The sequence below is a fragment of the Zonotrichia albicollis genome, chromosome 1, assembly GCF_047830755.1.
Source record: "Zonotrichia albicollis isolate bZonAlb1 chromosome 1, bZonAlb1.hap1, whole genome shotgun sequence".
Classification (NCBI taxonomy): domain Eukaryota; kingdom Metazoa; phylum Chordata; class Aves; order Passeriformes; family Passerellidae; genus Zonotrichia; species Zonotrichia albicollis.
In genome coordinates this window covers 104963378-104978342 of record NC_133819.1, presented here as the reverse complement: position 1 = coordinate 104978342, position 14965 = coordinate 104963378, and the positions used below count along the sequence as shown (strand labels likewise).

Genomic DNA, 14965 nt, shown 5'->3' with positions numbered 1-14965 from the left:
CGGAGCAGGCAATCAGTCAGCCACCAGCCCCAGGAGCTGCTACAGAGCATCCTTGAGAAGGGGAAGCCACGTCCTGCAGCACCACAGGCTGAAGTCTGCTCCTTGCAAACACAACAGCCAGGAGGGCCCAGCACCTCGTCCTTGTCCCCACTGCTACCTCCTACCTTTTGTTTTCCAAAGCAGGGGAGGACTCTGGGCAGGCCCACTGATAAGAAATGCTGTGGTTTGCAAGGATGGTGACAGAAACGAAGTTGAGGCCTTTATCTGCACCTGGAAAGAGCTGTGTGTTCTGTACTTGTGGGTCAGACAGGGAGGACGAAGGACACTGACGTGCTTTTTATTCTAAGCTCTAAAATTTCCACAGTGTTAATAAAATGGGTTTTCCATACACCACAACTTCAGAATAGTAGGTTAAGAGTAGGCTATCCAAGATCTTAAAATGAAGACTAAATGCCAGCAGAAAGCTGGATTCTTTGCCTGGAAATGTAGAGATGTTGGGCTTAAACATGAGATTAGTCAAAGAGTGAATTCTGCTCAACCCATATCTCCAGTATGTTTTTAAGTAGGAAATAATTCTATTCATTATGTAAACTCTTCTTCAGACTCTTGTTAATGTTTATGCTATCCATTCTGAATTTCTAGACAGTTTCTTTCAGACTCAGCAGCCAACATTTAATTAAGAAATATTTAACAACTAGTGTTTTTTAAACAATGTCACGTTTGTAGAAATAATTGCATATCGCATCTACTTTACAAAATCAAAATACAGCCAGTGGAAACCAGATACAAAACACATGATTTCAGCTGAGCTAGTTTTGTTTAGAAAATGAACAGACAATGTATTTCCTTGGCTGAGACCTTGATCTGTTTGCCAAATACTGTCCTGCAGAGCTTTTTCTTCTTACAACAACATTCCAGGCACAGAGGACGCTATCAAGGAAGCACACTCACAGTTCTGCAGGTTAGGAACAATGATAACCTTGGCGTGCCTTAAAAGAAAGGTGGCAAAGCATTTTCAGTGAAGCACACAATGCAGTATGTAGTTACTGTATCTGTTTTATCCCTTTATAGCTGCTCGGAAGCCAGAGAGCGATGGGTATCTTCTTAAGTAATTAGAAAGTTTTTAACACGATGTTTTGTTGCCCCATCTTCTAGTGCATGCCAGCACTTTTTCACTTAGGAAAAGGAAAAAAAAAGCACAGCAAGATTTCTTATGAATCTATGGAAATATCAAACACTTATATCGACTTCCACAGACTGGTTTAAAGAAGGAGGCATAACTACACCAAGGGTGTTCTTCAAAGCAGCATCACAGGATCAGAAGGTCATGAGGGGCATCTTTTTTCGTACCAGCTATTTTGCTTTTAGACAGAAGAAACACTGGCTAGAGTTAGAAAGGGGCACTTCAGATGATGGAAAATGCAGGACACAGGGAAACAGGAAAATAAATCGCAATACCCAAACTCCCACTGGGGTGAGGCAAGGTGATTCAGAGCAACAAGGGATGGGGAAAATACAGTGATCATGTCTGCAAAGCAGATAGGTTAAAACAACATTGGAGCTTGAGAGGGAGGAAGTCCAAAGCCAGGTAAAGAGTTTGCTTTAATACAGACATTACTGTTACAGAAGCTGCTGGTATCCTTCTGGTCAATGTAACCATTTCCCCACAATGTGTAACCCCAAAACCATGCAGTCTGCCCTGTACTGACAAGAGACATTTTATGTCTGTTCCTACAGCACAGCAATGGGAAGCTGATAACAGTTTAAAAGGAAGGAACTTTTTTTATTCTTCAGCTCTGCATGCTTAATTCAATCACTGTCCCCTAGGGCTGAGAAAAGGACTGGCTTTACTGCTCTGCATTATCATGTTGGCAGAGAAGCTACACAAAAAAATATTCCTACTTCATATATGATGCAAGTGTAAAAGAAACGGTTTCAGGTTCATACAAGAAAAGAATAAGTCAAGAAATTTAAGTCAAAGAAGTAGCAGATGAGGAGAGAACACTTTCAAACCTTAAGTATGAAATTCTGTGTGGTTGAGCTTCACAAGAGCTGTAGCCAACAGGTAACAGATCAGAAATAAGAACCTTAGCACCAACACTTAGAAGCATAAGGTCAGTTTTTCAAGTATGTTTAGTTTAGCTTTCAAGTAAGTTCAGCATTTCTTTCATATATACTTTCAAGTATATCAGCATTTCACCACCACAAAAATTGTGTGGCATATTTAGTTTGTGCAAATAAAAGTAGATACATTGTTTATGCAGACAGAAAGCCTGGTTGAATATATTTAAATATATTGATGAAGGAAGTGGGTGCTGTCTTTTCTCCTTATCTTGGAAAACCGACGAGGACAGAAGCATTGTCCGCTGGCTCTGCTTCTCCAACCCAGGCATGAAGAGATTCCCAAGATCAGGATAGATAAATCAACTATTCTCTATTTCTTGAGTGTGTCATTAAATAGGGTGGCATGAGAAGTGGCTGTGGGTGATGATTTGGGTTTTTTTTTTTTTTAATATCTACTACAGCCCATGAATAGGTGATTATAATCCACAAATACTAGTAGTGGCACTGAGGGCAGGACTGAACACAGAAAGCAAACCAATGTCAATACCAGATCTAACCTGGCATAGAGCCTGTCCCCAGCCTCTGTTTTCTGCACTTAGCACACTACCCCTGCAAGTAACTGATGAAACCCCAACAGTGCTGGCACAGTATTAAAGGATCCTCCTAATTGCCATGCTTCAAATTCCAGCTCTAAGCCTGCTAAGAGAAAGTCTGCAAAACTCTTTAATAAATCATAGAAATCAGAGACGAAAATTAGGTCATGTCACCCACGCCTCCGATCTGCACCGTGAGTCTGTTACCCCTACAGTGCTGCCGAGTGCTCTGTCTCGACAACTCCTAAATGATTCAAGTGCTGAGGCTTCTCCCAGTTCCCCAGGCAGACTGTTACACAGCCCAGTGAACACCACCATCCACAGGCGTTTCACTGACCAGCCTCATCCTCTCCGTACCAATTTTATCTTTGTCCCATTTTGTTCTGTTCCTATTTATATCTTCCTCCAACTTCCCCCAAATCTGCTCTTGATGCTACCTCAACCACTATCCGGCAAAAATTGTTGCTCAGGAAACGTTCTTCTGCCTCTCCTGTAATACTGCTGTAGTGTGCTGCTATTTTTAGGAGAAAAAAGGAGGTGGTAAGGGAATGAAAGGCTGCCAGCTCCAGCTGTACAAGAATAATGCTCCAGTACAGTGGAAACTACATTACAGTGTTTCTCTTTAAGCACATATAATTGACCAAAACCTTAGTCTTCTGGAATGATCTAAATGGGAAAGATAGAAGAAATGGAAAAGACAAACTTCAAGGTTAAAAAAAACCCTTGTCATCTCACTTCACCTTTCAATCCTACAGCTGGGCTCTTCCTTCCAGGGCTCTTCTTGAGATTTTACAACAGCACTTGGCCAGTGAGACACATGGTTAAAGCAGCAACATACTGCCATTATTCTAGAATAATTTAGGTTGGAAGGGACCTTAAAACTCACCAAGTTCCAGCCCCCATACCATGGGCAGGGACATCTACTAGACTAGATTGCTTAAAGCCCCATCCAACATTGCCTTGAGCGCCTGGCCTTTGGCAATGCTTTCAGGCACATGGCATGAATCTTGCATGTTCTGGACTGGTCCAGGAGTTGGATTTTATGATCCCTGATGGGGCCTTCCAGCTCAGTATATTTTATGATTCTGTGACTTCAGGGATGGGGCATCCACAATTTCTCTAGAAAACCTGGTCATTCATTCCTCCTTGTCCTATCACTACATGCTCATGTAAAAAAATCCTTCCATCCTTTCTGCAAAGGCCACTTCAATCTCCCAATGCAGTCTCCCCAGAGCTTTCTCTGCTCCAATCTGAACAACCCCAACTCTTTTAGTCTGTCTTCTTAGCAGAGGTGTTCCAGCCCTCTGATCACATCCATGGCCCTCCTCTGTATCTGTTTCAACAGGTCTACACTTCTCCTGTTCTAAGGACCCAGAGGGGGAAGCAATATTCCAGGTAAGGTCTCATGAGAGCAGAGCCCCATCCCTCAGCTGGCTGGCCACACTGCTTTTGATGGAGCCCAGCATGCTGTTGGCTTTCTGGGCTGTGATCATGCCTTGCTGTCATGTCGAGCTTCTCCTACACAAACACCTCCAAGTATTTCTCCTCAGGCCTGCTCTCAATCCATCTCTCAGCTGGTATTTGAGCTTGGGTTTTTCCTGACCTCTGTGCAGGGCCCTGCACTTGACCTTGCTGAACTTCAAGAGGTTCATTGGGCCCATCTCTCAAGCCTGTCAAGGCTTCTCTGAATGCCTTCCCTCCAGCACCTCAGCCACACCAAATCACTTGGTGGTGTCAGCAAACTGCATGATCAATAAAAAATGATCAATGAAGAAACCTGCTTACAAGAAGCCACTTCACCTTGGGCCGGCACCTCAAATGGAAGTGAGACCTGTATTTTATGCCTGCTTCAAGACACAGCGACATGCTGATCTCCAAAAAGTCAGCTGCCCATCATTCCCCAACCTCACCGGCCAATGCTGGTGCCAGACACTGCACACAGAGAGCTCTGTGCAACCAGTGCCTGGACTATCAAGACCATCTGGCCAAACTAAAAGACCCTGCTTTCCTGAGCACACACTTTTATATATCACCTTTTTTTTTTTTTGACTTTATCAAACCTGGCATTTACTGATATGAAAGGTTAGGAACCACTACCAGGAACAAAGCAGAATTATCAGATTTTTTGCTACAAATAATTCTCACAGGCAAGCAGTGATGCTTCTCTTTGTATGGATGTATATGTCCATGTATGGACTCCAGTGCATCTGTGGGGCAGCTTCAGGAATCACATCGTGCTGGGAGCAGAGGGGCTAAGCTCCATCTGCCCCAACAGTTGCTCTGCAACAGCAGTAATTTAATAGAAAGAAAAGAGTGATAAATACAGAGCACCTGGTGAAGTAATAATTTCCAGTGTCCTTAGCAAGATTTCAGCTTCCTGACCTAAGCTACAATTTGGCTGGGTCAGATTTTGGTACCTCCATCTAAACCAAACTGAGCCTTGCTTCACAGCCAGGCTTACCGATTTCCGTGGGAAGACTGGTGGACTAGGATACTCCCCAACATGAGTCAGGGTGCAAGAACAGGTCTCTCAGTATAAACATATGTTTCCTAGGTCTGGAAGAGCTGGTGTGTTTTTTAGGTTTTTTGTTTTTTTCTTCTTCTGTTTTTCACAGCCTGTTTACATTTCCTGGCTTATTAAACTAGATTTTATTTGCAGCCAGTATGTTCTAGGGAACTGGAGGTGTTACACATAATTGCCCTCAGATTCATAAGGACTAAACAAAGTAACCTCCACCACCAAGGATTCCCCCTGCTCCATTGCTACCAGCAGTGTCAAGTTCCTGGGATGTCACCGCTACCAGCGGTGTCACCTCCTGGTGTTTCCTCCAGGGAAAGGGCTGCTGGGGCACCTCAGCATGTGGCTGTCTCCCGGGATTTATTCACCTCCTCCAGGGAGGTGGAGAGTGCTGTGACTGAGCTGCTGCAAGGGAGGAAGCTCTGAGGATGAGGAATATGAAGGAATAATCCCAAATGAGGAGGAGGAGAAGCAAGCAAGTGCCCAAGTACTTGACCACTTTCTTGGGTGATGGGAAAAATGGAGAGTGCCAGAGGATAGGGTTCCACTAGGGATTCCACCAAGAAGCCCAAAGACAAGGGGACCCAGCCAGTGATTGCAGCCAGGGAAAGCAGACAAGCACGGGGAGCAATAGGCAAGAGCCTGACTGAAGGAGCAGGACATGACTACAGAGCAGAAGAAAACCACAGGCCTAAGTGTGCAGCTTGCCCTAGCCTGATCTGGGCTTGGGCCAGGGCCAGGTGTTTTCCCTGCTTCTATCCCATGAACATCCCACTGTTCATCAACGGGGCTCCCAACAAAAGCCCACCAGGGTCAGCTGTTGCCACTTCAAATTATTCACTCACTTGCTACCTGCAGCCCATCTGGGAACAAAAAACAACTCCTGTTTTGGGAAAAGGGCTGCAGTAAAAGCCAGGCAATGGGCACATGCTACACCTTCGTAGTCCCAAATTTAACACAGCCCTAAATCAGAATCATCAACCATTCTCTATCCCACACAGGAGCTTTCTTCTCCCAAGTCTCACCTAATAGAGCAAAGCTGTGACTGCTTGCCCCTGACCCATTTGCCAATAAACATCTGTTTCTTACAAATACCCGCACATGAACAGGTATTCAAAATTGTATCCTGCTTTTTTTGTCTTCACATTCCCCGACCCTTTCTGAATATTTTTTTATTTTCACATATGTTTTCCATTTATTCTAGCCCTTTATCCCCAACACATGCTCCGAGTCCCCAGTTTCCACATTCTTTTTTAACCCTTTAAACTGAAAGACTTTTCTAAGTGGGATCAAACATCTGGTGGGTGATCCTTATGCAGATTTCAGTACTTCTTTTGTTTCTCAGCTTGCCAACAGATCAGTTTGGATAGATAGTGAAGCCACTGAAAAAGGAGTCTCTGTCTGTGGCACACAAAGTATTTCCAAGATCTATAAAGGAAAGGGTAAAAATTGATGAGGTCTATGTAGAAAAGCCCACCCTCCCCTTTTTTTTTTTTGTTCTGTATACTTTTAAAACTTTCATTTATGTAATACTCTTTCATGTACTGCATCCCATAGGATGCAAATAGATTCATGATTTAATAGATTATAATTTCCTTTTTGCTTTTACCCACTTTATACAAGAACAGCCAGCTCCACTGATACAAAGACAAAGTAAAATTTAAAGATTTCATTTTTCTCCAGAGACAAAAAGCTGACAATTACTCAAATTGCATTATATCAATTACTCAGGAAGGGTGCAGGAGATATTGATTCTGCTGCCTATACAGCACACTGTCTCAGATTAACTCAGTTGTCCCAAATACTGACCCATTTCTGCTTTTCCAGAGCTACTCAGTCCTCAGCAATGCTCCCGAGCTTCCTCTGCACTGATGGCGATGGTGACAGCGATTGAGAGTGGCAAGGCAGGGAGCAAAGGGCCTGTAGGTTATCTCTTACCAAAGCCAGGGAAAGTGCTTATGCTCCTTTTCTCCACTACCTGGGCTGTTCATTTAAGAAATGGAGATCTTCCCAAAGAAAACAAGCCTTTCTCTTTGGGTGTTTCAAGTCAGCTATTGAGAGAGGCAGTGCTATGTGTCCATATACTCATTTAGACTCAGACCATTCCCCAGCCATTATAAATGGCTAACACTGGAGATTGAAAATTTAGAGAAACATGCTATAAAAGCTAGCTAATCTATCATTCTTCCAGTGGTTCATCTCTTTTAAATACTTCCTTTATGCTACTGACTCAAACTGCTTAGTTATGCTTATTTAAGTTTAGTTCTGGGTAACACTCTTATACTCTACAATTTTTATACAAAATAGAAACAATCCATCATACAGAACACTTTTTCAGTCTAATTTTCAGCTTAGTTGACAGCAATCATATTTTTCAGTTATGTGCATGCATTTATACTCACTTGATTAGAGAGAAATTTTGTTTGAACAAAACACTTTGAACATTCAAACACTGCAGTCATAACATATTTCCTGTAAAAATGTGATAAATAAGATGCTAACCCACAAAATCCTAGGGCCATGCTACATTGAGAAATCACAATCCTGCAGACTCACAACAGCCCTCCCTGCATAGACTGACCCTTTGTTTTCAAAGCCCAACTTATATTAAACATGCACTGAACACACACACACATTCTCAGCCAAGGATGTATTTTGATGTGACAAAGTCACATAGTTTCACACTTTTGTGTTGAAAATGCCGTAGCCCAAGAAATAAAGCTGATGCTTCATCTCATGAGAGACAAGAAGTCTTTTATGACCACTTATAAATGGTTTGATGTTTTCCCTCAGACAACAAGCAGTCATTTACTGGTACATGAGATTTCCATGAAAAGAGTCTGAATGTCACCCACCGTGAATAACACATTTAACACATTTCAAGAACTTTCTGTTAACTCATAATCATGCCTGAAATACAAAAAAAGTGACATTTCACATATTTTAGGAAAACAACCATGCATAACCCCCATGAAACTCGCAACCATGCATCAAACAACAAACATAACAAACATAGGTGGGACCACACTGCTGTGGGACAAATCTACTATCACCTACCCCTTCCCGGATTTCAAAGAAAAATCTCTGAATAACAATTATTTCCCATTAAAGACTAAATATTCAGCAGATTTCTGCTACAGACAAGAAAAAAATTCATCCTGATTAAATGAAAAATTACGTAAGTTGCAGCTTCACCTTCACTTGCTCCTTCTGGGAAGAGAGAGCAGAGCCAGACCCAAACCAGCCCTCTCCAGTTTTGGTGCAGCTCTCCAGCAGCCAGGCACAGCCCTGCCCAGCGAGGAGCGCCAAGGCAGAGGCGCAGGGGGAGGATGGGGATGGATAGGGAGGATGGGGATGGATGGGGATGGGTGCCACACCCTGTGCCCCCCCTCCCCGCGGCTCCTCCTCGAGGCTGAACCTGCCCACCGCAGCAGCGGGCTCCCATGGGATGAGCTCCTGATGCGCATCCGAGCAGCCCCTCCTCCTATGGGGAAGCCTTTGGGGAGAAAAGGCCATCAGCTGCACCACTAACAGAGGGATGCGACTGCAGGCAATTAGAGAGGGGAGAGGCCGGGGCTGCGCTGGTATTTTTAATGTTCCCCGATGTGTTTCGTGTTCCCTGCTGCAGCAAGCAGGTCTACAGCATGCCAGCAGCTCAAGGAGCCTTTGTGTTCATGCAGTGCCATAAGGAATAAAGTTCCAGCAGCTCTTACCCCAATGCAGTGCTCTCAGGCTTTCCTCTCCTCCCCTGATTGCCATGCAGCTCCCATCCTCACGCTAGAGCTGAAACTTTCCAACCCAAGGAGACCAGCATAGCAGTATTTGCCTATACTCTATTATGCATGTACACACTCAGAGGTGCAGCAAGAGCAGTGAATTTAACAACATCAGTGATGCAGCATGATCATCTTGACCTTTTAATACTCTCTGAAACGACTCTTCTCCACAGAATTAGAGAAAAAGCATACATTCAACTGCATCTGACCTTTACTGGTCCAAGCCTTATGTAGTTTGCTTAAATTCTTATTTTTAATGGGATTTAATAATGCTTTCTTTATAACAAACCTTTCAGTTTTCTATGGACAGAGATAATTGCTGACAGCACCAAAAGTTAAACAAAAAGGTATCACAGCTCACCAGGCTGTAAAAGAACAGATACGCATGGGACACACCTAACTCGGAGCTTTTTTCCTTTTTTTTTTTTTTTTCCTGGCAACCGGGCCTCTGACTTGCAATCATTTTGACAGAAAAACATTGTAAGTAGTTTCCCTTCAACTTCGAAGCAACGTGCATGTTCAGTGGAGGAAAACAGTTTCTGCCTCAAACAGGGACACACGCCGGAGAACCGCGGTGAGAGTAACAACCGCCTTGACCCAGCGCTTTCCTCCTCCAGCACAGCCCCAAGAGAAATTAAATCAAGAGAGCACAAGGCCAGACAGGGATGATTTGCTCTTGCGATTTCCACAGGAGTGCAAGTTTTTATGCTTCTCGCTATATGTGATGAAGTTTCACCTTTGAATGAAAAATGGGACAACCGAAAAAGACAAAATCCTTTTCCGCCGACCCGCCCCGGTCCCTCTGTGGCAGCCCAAGGGCGCGGGGCCGCACCCAGGATGCGGGAGCACCGACGGACCCGCTCAGCCCCCGCGCTGGTCGCACCCGCGGCTTCTCCATTGCCCTTTCCCCACACACCTGGCCGAGCACCGACACTTCCACGCCGCGCTCCGCGGGGCCAGGAGGAGGGATGGGGAACAGTGAGGGGTTCCAGCGTCCGAGCCGCGCTCCCGAGCACCTGGGGCAGGGAGGCGCGATGGCTCCAGCGCGGGGCGGAGCGGAGCGGGGCAGCACAGCCCGGCCCGGCCCGGCGGGGCCCCTCGCTGCCGGCCAGGCGGGGGCCGGCGCGGTGCTGCCACTGCAGCGGTCCGGGGCTGCGATGTGCTCCGTGCATAACCACACCCACCGCATTGCAGAAGCCACGGCCCGGGGCGGGGGGGTACGGGGTAACCCCCCCATGGCGAGTAGCGCAGCCGGGCCCCCGCACCGCCCAGGTGTGGCGTCCCCCAGGTGAGCGGGGCACGGCCCATGGGGGGCTCGGGGTGCGCCCCACCACGCCACACGCCTCGCCCGCCCCCCTCCGCCGCCTACAGAAGTTTCCCACAGAAATGCGTATCGTCCTAAAAAAACTGAAATTGCGCTCGCCCTCCCACCGCCCGCCGCCCAGCAGAGCTGCGGCGGGAGCAGCCGAGCCTGTGTGTGTCCCCGCAGAGCGGGGAGGGCGGCGGGGGCTCTGCGGGGACACCGCTCGCTGCCTGCCCCGCTCCCCCAGGCAGCCTGGCCGCACGCGCACGCCGCCCCCCAACTTAAAAATGGCTCCTAAGAATGATGTAGATATATATACACATATATATTTTTATATGTCTATATATACACACACATATAGAATTAAATGCGTATCTATTACAAAAAGGGGGAGATGCGACCTGCCCCCGCCCCCCGGGCATACCCTGGGCTCCCCGCGGCGGGAGCGCACCGCAGGCGGAGCGGCGCGGAGCTTCCTCGGGCGCGGAGCGGAGCGCGGCGGCGGCGGGCGCGGGGCTGCTCCCGGCGCGGCGGCGGCCACGCGTCAGCAGCGGCAGCGCAGCCCGGCTCTGCCCAGAGCGAGCCTCCGCCGCTCCCCAGCAAATCAGGGCTGCCGAGGCTCCTCCGGCGAGAGGGAGGGAAAAAGGAAAGGGGAAAAAAAAAAAAAAAGGAAAAAAAAAAATGAACTGTACGCAGGGGAGAGCGGCAAAAGCCGGATGGCAGCAGATTTGTGGAGGCAGCCTTCCCGCCTGCCCTCCTCCCCGGGCCACCGCAGGCTGCTCCCCGGGCACGGCATAGAGCCACCCCGCCAGCACAGGGATCCCCACCTGCGTCCGGAGGGATTCGGTCGGTTTTTGGCCCAGCTAAATGAATCCGTGTATTTAGGGAGATGAGTATAGCTGCAGCAGTTTCAGGCAAACCCCTGCGATTGAGAAGCTCCCTGTCAACTTAAAAGCAGCAAGCTGTGAGCTGGCAAGGTCTGGCTTTGAGTAACATGTGGAAGTTTTGATGGGGGGCCTTTTCAATTTTAATTTTCAGTGACAAACTACATGTTCTTAAAATATGAACCGTATTTCCCTCAAGAAGACTGCCAAAATGTAAAAAAAAATATATATATATATATACGTCCTGTTGCACATCAGCTCCTGATCCAAAAGGGATAATGTAAAACCAAAGATGACTTTGAAGTTTGTACTTCAGTACAGTCAAGTTGGTACTCCAGTACAGACCACAACATGCCACATGTCAGAAAGCATCAAAAAATTTGTAGTGTATACAAAAGCAGTTTGGGAGGGGATTAATCTGACTTGCACCATTCCAAGTGTGGTAAATATATAAATATCTCCTCTTAGAGCACAAAACTGACTTCTCCCTTCTACACACACAGGAGTGGCTGTTGGGTTTGAGACTGCTGCATCACCATGCTCAGAGGCACTGCTCATTTGCTTCTCTGGGGGACAAGAAGCAGCTGAGCTTGCTCTTTTCTCGAGGAGGAATTGACCACAGGAAGGGCAGTGATGGCTTGGCTGCAGAGAGTGACAGATGAACACGGTCTGATGCTGTACCTTCAATCCTGGTACAGCAAAGTGGATAAATGAGGTTTATTCTCTCTTTAGACAGGGCACTTACAGAGCTCCCAAAACTTATGAGACCCAAATCATACTCAGGCTCTGACATGAATCAAGGGGAGAGGGAGGGGCAGGGAACAGCTCTTTTAATTAGCAGCATCTCTGGGGGATTTAAGAAGAGAAGGAGGTTTTAACAGTAGGCAGAAGCATACCATTTCTCAGATCTGCAAAACTGTGCTGTTCTGTATTTCACATGGAACTGCAGCCAGCCACACACCGCCCTCTTCACCTGCTATGCAAGAGTGCCTGGCACACTGTAATGTGCCTGAGAAGGAAAGAGAATTCAAAAGGAAAATGCATGCCATCAACTAAGGGAGGGCATACCTCCGGTCATGCAGTTGAAATAACAAGACTTGTATACTCTTTTGCACCAGGAGCTCTGGAAGCCATCACAAATCACATGGGAATGGTCTTGACAGCTAAGATGCACATTAGAGTTAACAAGGTTTGATTTGAAAAAAAACCAAAACAAAACAAGAGGAAAGTAAGAAAAGGACTGACTTGCTCTGAATCAAATTGAGTCTCTAAAGCAAACTAGGAGACTTTAGAAATATTTGTGAAAAAACAGCAAGAATTTACCAGCTCGATCTTTGGCAGCTCTTGCACTGCCCATTAGAGAGGAAGGTGTTGACATCACTTTTATGCAGACACATCACAGGAGTTATTAGTGCTCCCCAGCCACCCATGTCGTCCTTGAGCAGTACTGCCGGCAGATTTGCCCCACAGTTACACTATTCTCTGTGATCCCTTTTGTGGATATTCTGCATACATAATGGCATCTTTCATCTGAGGCTCTAGAAGGCTTCCAGCACATTGACTTAACCTCAAAGCATCAAGTGGTATTAACAGGCTGCTCCTCCAAACAAGAAATCTTTGCAACAGATTAAAGGCAGCTGGTACCTCTGGGCTACCAATATGGGTTTAAGTTTCAGAGCTCTCAACACAGGATTTTTTTTTTCATTTTCAAATGTTAATTTCTAATTTCAAAGTGGATTTGTTGCCCCACTTGTCATGACTTTTGTCAGAAGGAAGCTCCAAGGAAGTTTAGGTTTCCATGAATCAGCATTTTAAATTTTTTTTAATGTTTTTTTCACTAATTTATAGCAAGCCTGAATCCATACTTTCCTTACACAGGTGGGAAATGTGAAAAATCCCTCTGCACTTCACTGGAATTAACACAGTGTCCATTTACAGAAAAGGAAGACACCAGACTACAGGTCCAGGTAGCACGAGAAGAGACTGATCTCCTGCCTTGCTATGGGACAATATTTTTATTTTTGCTACTTTCTTTTCTTTCTGGAGGTAGTGCTTCAGACCTAGATGTCAGGATCAAATGGTTCCATTTGAGTTCCATTCATCTCAGCTCCCAACACATCAGGCTTGGTGCAGCCCAAGGCAGTCCCTTCTCACCTCCACATAAGGCCCTGCAGGCAGCAAGTCACACAGCCCTTGCTGCCTGCCCTGGAGGAGTCTTTAACTCCTACATTCTGCTTATTTAAAAACAGCACCAGGTTGGGTGAGATGCATGTGGGATGCCACACACTGGCACTTGCTCTGAACACACAGCCTTTGAACCCCCCACACCCTGCTGCTCTCAACATGAGCTCCCTGTGTCCCACCACCCACACACCATCTCCCCTCCATTTCAGTGACTGCAGAACACCTCTCCCAGCTGCTCCTGTTACACCAGTCCCTTTCCTCTTCTCATGCCCAGTTTGGCCCATTCTCCCCCTCTCTCTATTAGCACGATACCTATTGGTCAGGGATTTCCCAAACATCTTCCACCTCAGCCCTTAAAAGAGGCATCTCTTCATTTTCCCTCTAAAGCAGTTTCCTTCCCCTCATACCATATATCTTCCCCACATTTTCTCCATTTCCTGTATTGACATGGCAGGACCCAACTGTATGAGCAAGAGTCAGAGTTGCTCAGGAAAATCACCCACAGCTGGGGAAGGCAGTAAAAGAGGTGGAAAGTTCTGCCTTCCATTCTCTTCTCTACCCATACACCCCTTTTGCCCTTCCAGTTTCTCAGCTTTGGTGAACACTTGCAACTACGCTTGGGAAAGCCCTTCAAAGGGAGGAAGAAAAAGCCACGGAAGAATAATAGCAAACACGAAACAGGTAAATTAGAGGTGGGGAAGGAAAAGTTGCCAACACACACCCCCACACACCCCTTCCCCATGGGGTTCTACTCAGAGGAAAACAGTGGTAAGGAAAACAGGCCTGTGCAAAGCATTTGGCCACTACAAGGACTTTTTTTTATAGGGGAGAGGAATGGGGAGACACATGGTCTCTGCCAGGAAAAGATGAATAGGCAACCCTGGAAGAACAGGGACAAGGATTATTGCCCAGCTCTGGGAACTGATGCCTAAAACATTCTTGTGATTCCCTAATTGATTGGACATGGCATTCAAAATAGCACATAACAAAAAAGCAAGACACAAAAATGCTATCAAACTCAGCAAAAAGCCGTCTTAAGTCCAGCCAACGATGAATTAGCTGGGCACAGCACTTTGAGAAATGGCAAGTACTATAAAAGTACTAGCATTAATACAGCATTATTAAGAAGATACTTCTTAGCAGACAGGAGCTTGGCACTATCTGTCTAGACGGGCAGATGGGTTTGGAGTCAAACTGATTTTTTTTTCCTTTTTTTTTATTATTACCATATCCACTTCCATTTATTAAAAGCAAACCATTCTGGCCATGACTCATGCAGCTTAACTTTCTGCATGGCAATGAAACAAAATTCTCATAATTAAGAATGATCACTGTGAACAGATGAAGGTAAGATTTATAAATCAAACCAAATTTTCTATTTCTGTCTTCACTCACTACAAACATAATGCCCACTAATTGGCCAATATTACCATTGCCTTAAAATATGTCAGTAGTAAACCTGTAGATGAGCTATCCTTAAGCAGAACTCAGTGACACAGCAGGTTAGATTTATTCTTGACGCTGGTTTACTGACCTCAGAGAAGAGATTTATTTGGTCTGTTGTCTGTAACTCTCTGCCAGTCACTGCCAAATCCACCCCATTTTAAGACTACTGAAGGAACAATAAGTAAATTTGGCTCCAG

General features: G+C 45.9%; 1 protein-coding gene across 26 annotated transcripts in view; it reads right to left on the bottom strand.

Moving 5' to 3' along the window:
- Positions 1-10887, bottom strand: part of EPB41L3 (erythrocyte membrane protein band 4.1 like 3) — a 96649-nt gene extending 85762 nt beyond the window's left edge. For 7 of the 26 annotated variants that reach the window (XM_074548941.1, XM_074548858.1, XM_074548883.1 and 4 more), the window contains exon 1: positions 10679-10883. The gene's annotated coding sequence lies outside the window, so the exon portion shown is untranslated. Of the gene's footprint in view, positions 1-8370; positions 8531-9867; positions 10121-10678 lie in introns of those variants that run through there. The other 19 variants (XM_074548926.1, XM_074548927.1, XM_074548934.1 and 16 more) reach the window with 10 other exon arrangements.
- Between the last annotated feature and the right edge of the window lie 4078 nt (positions 10888-14965).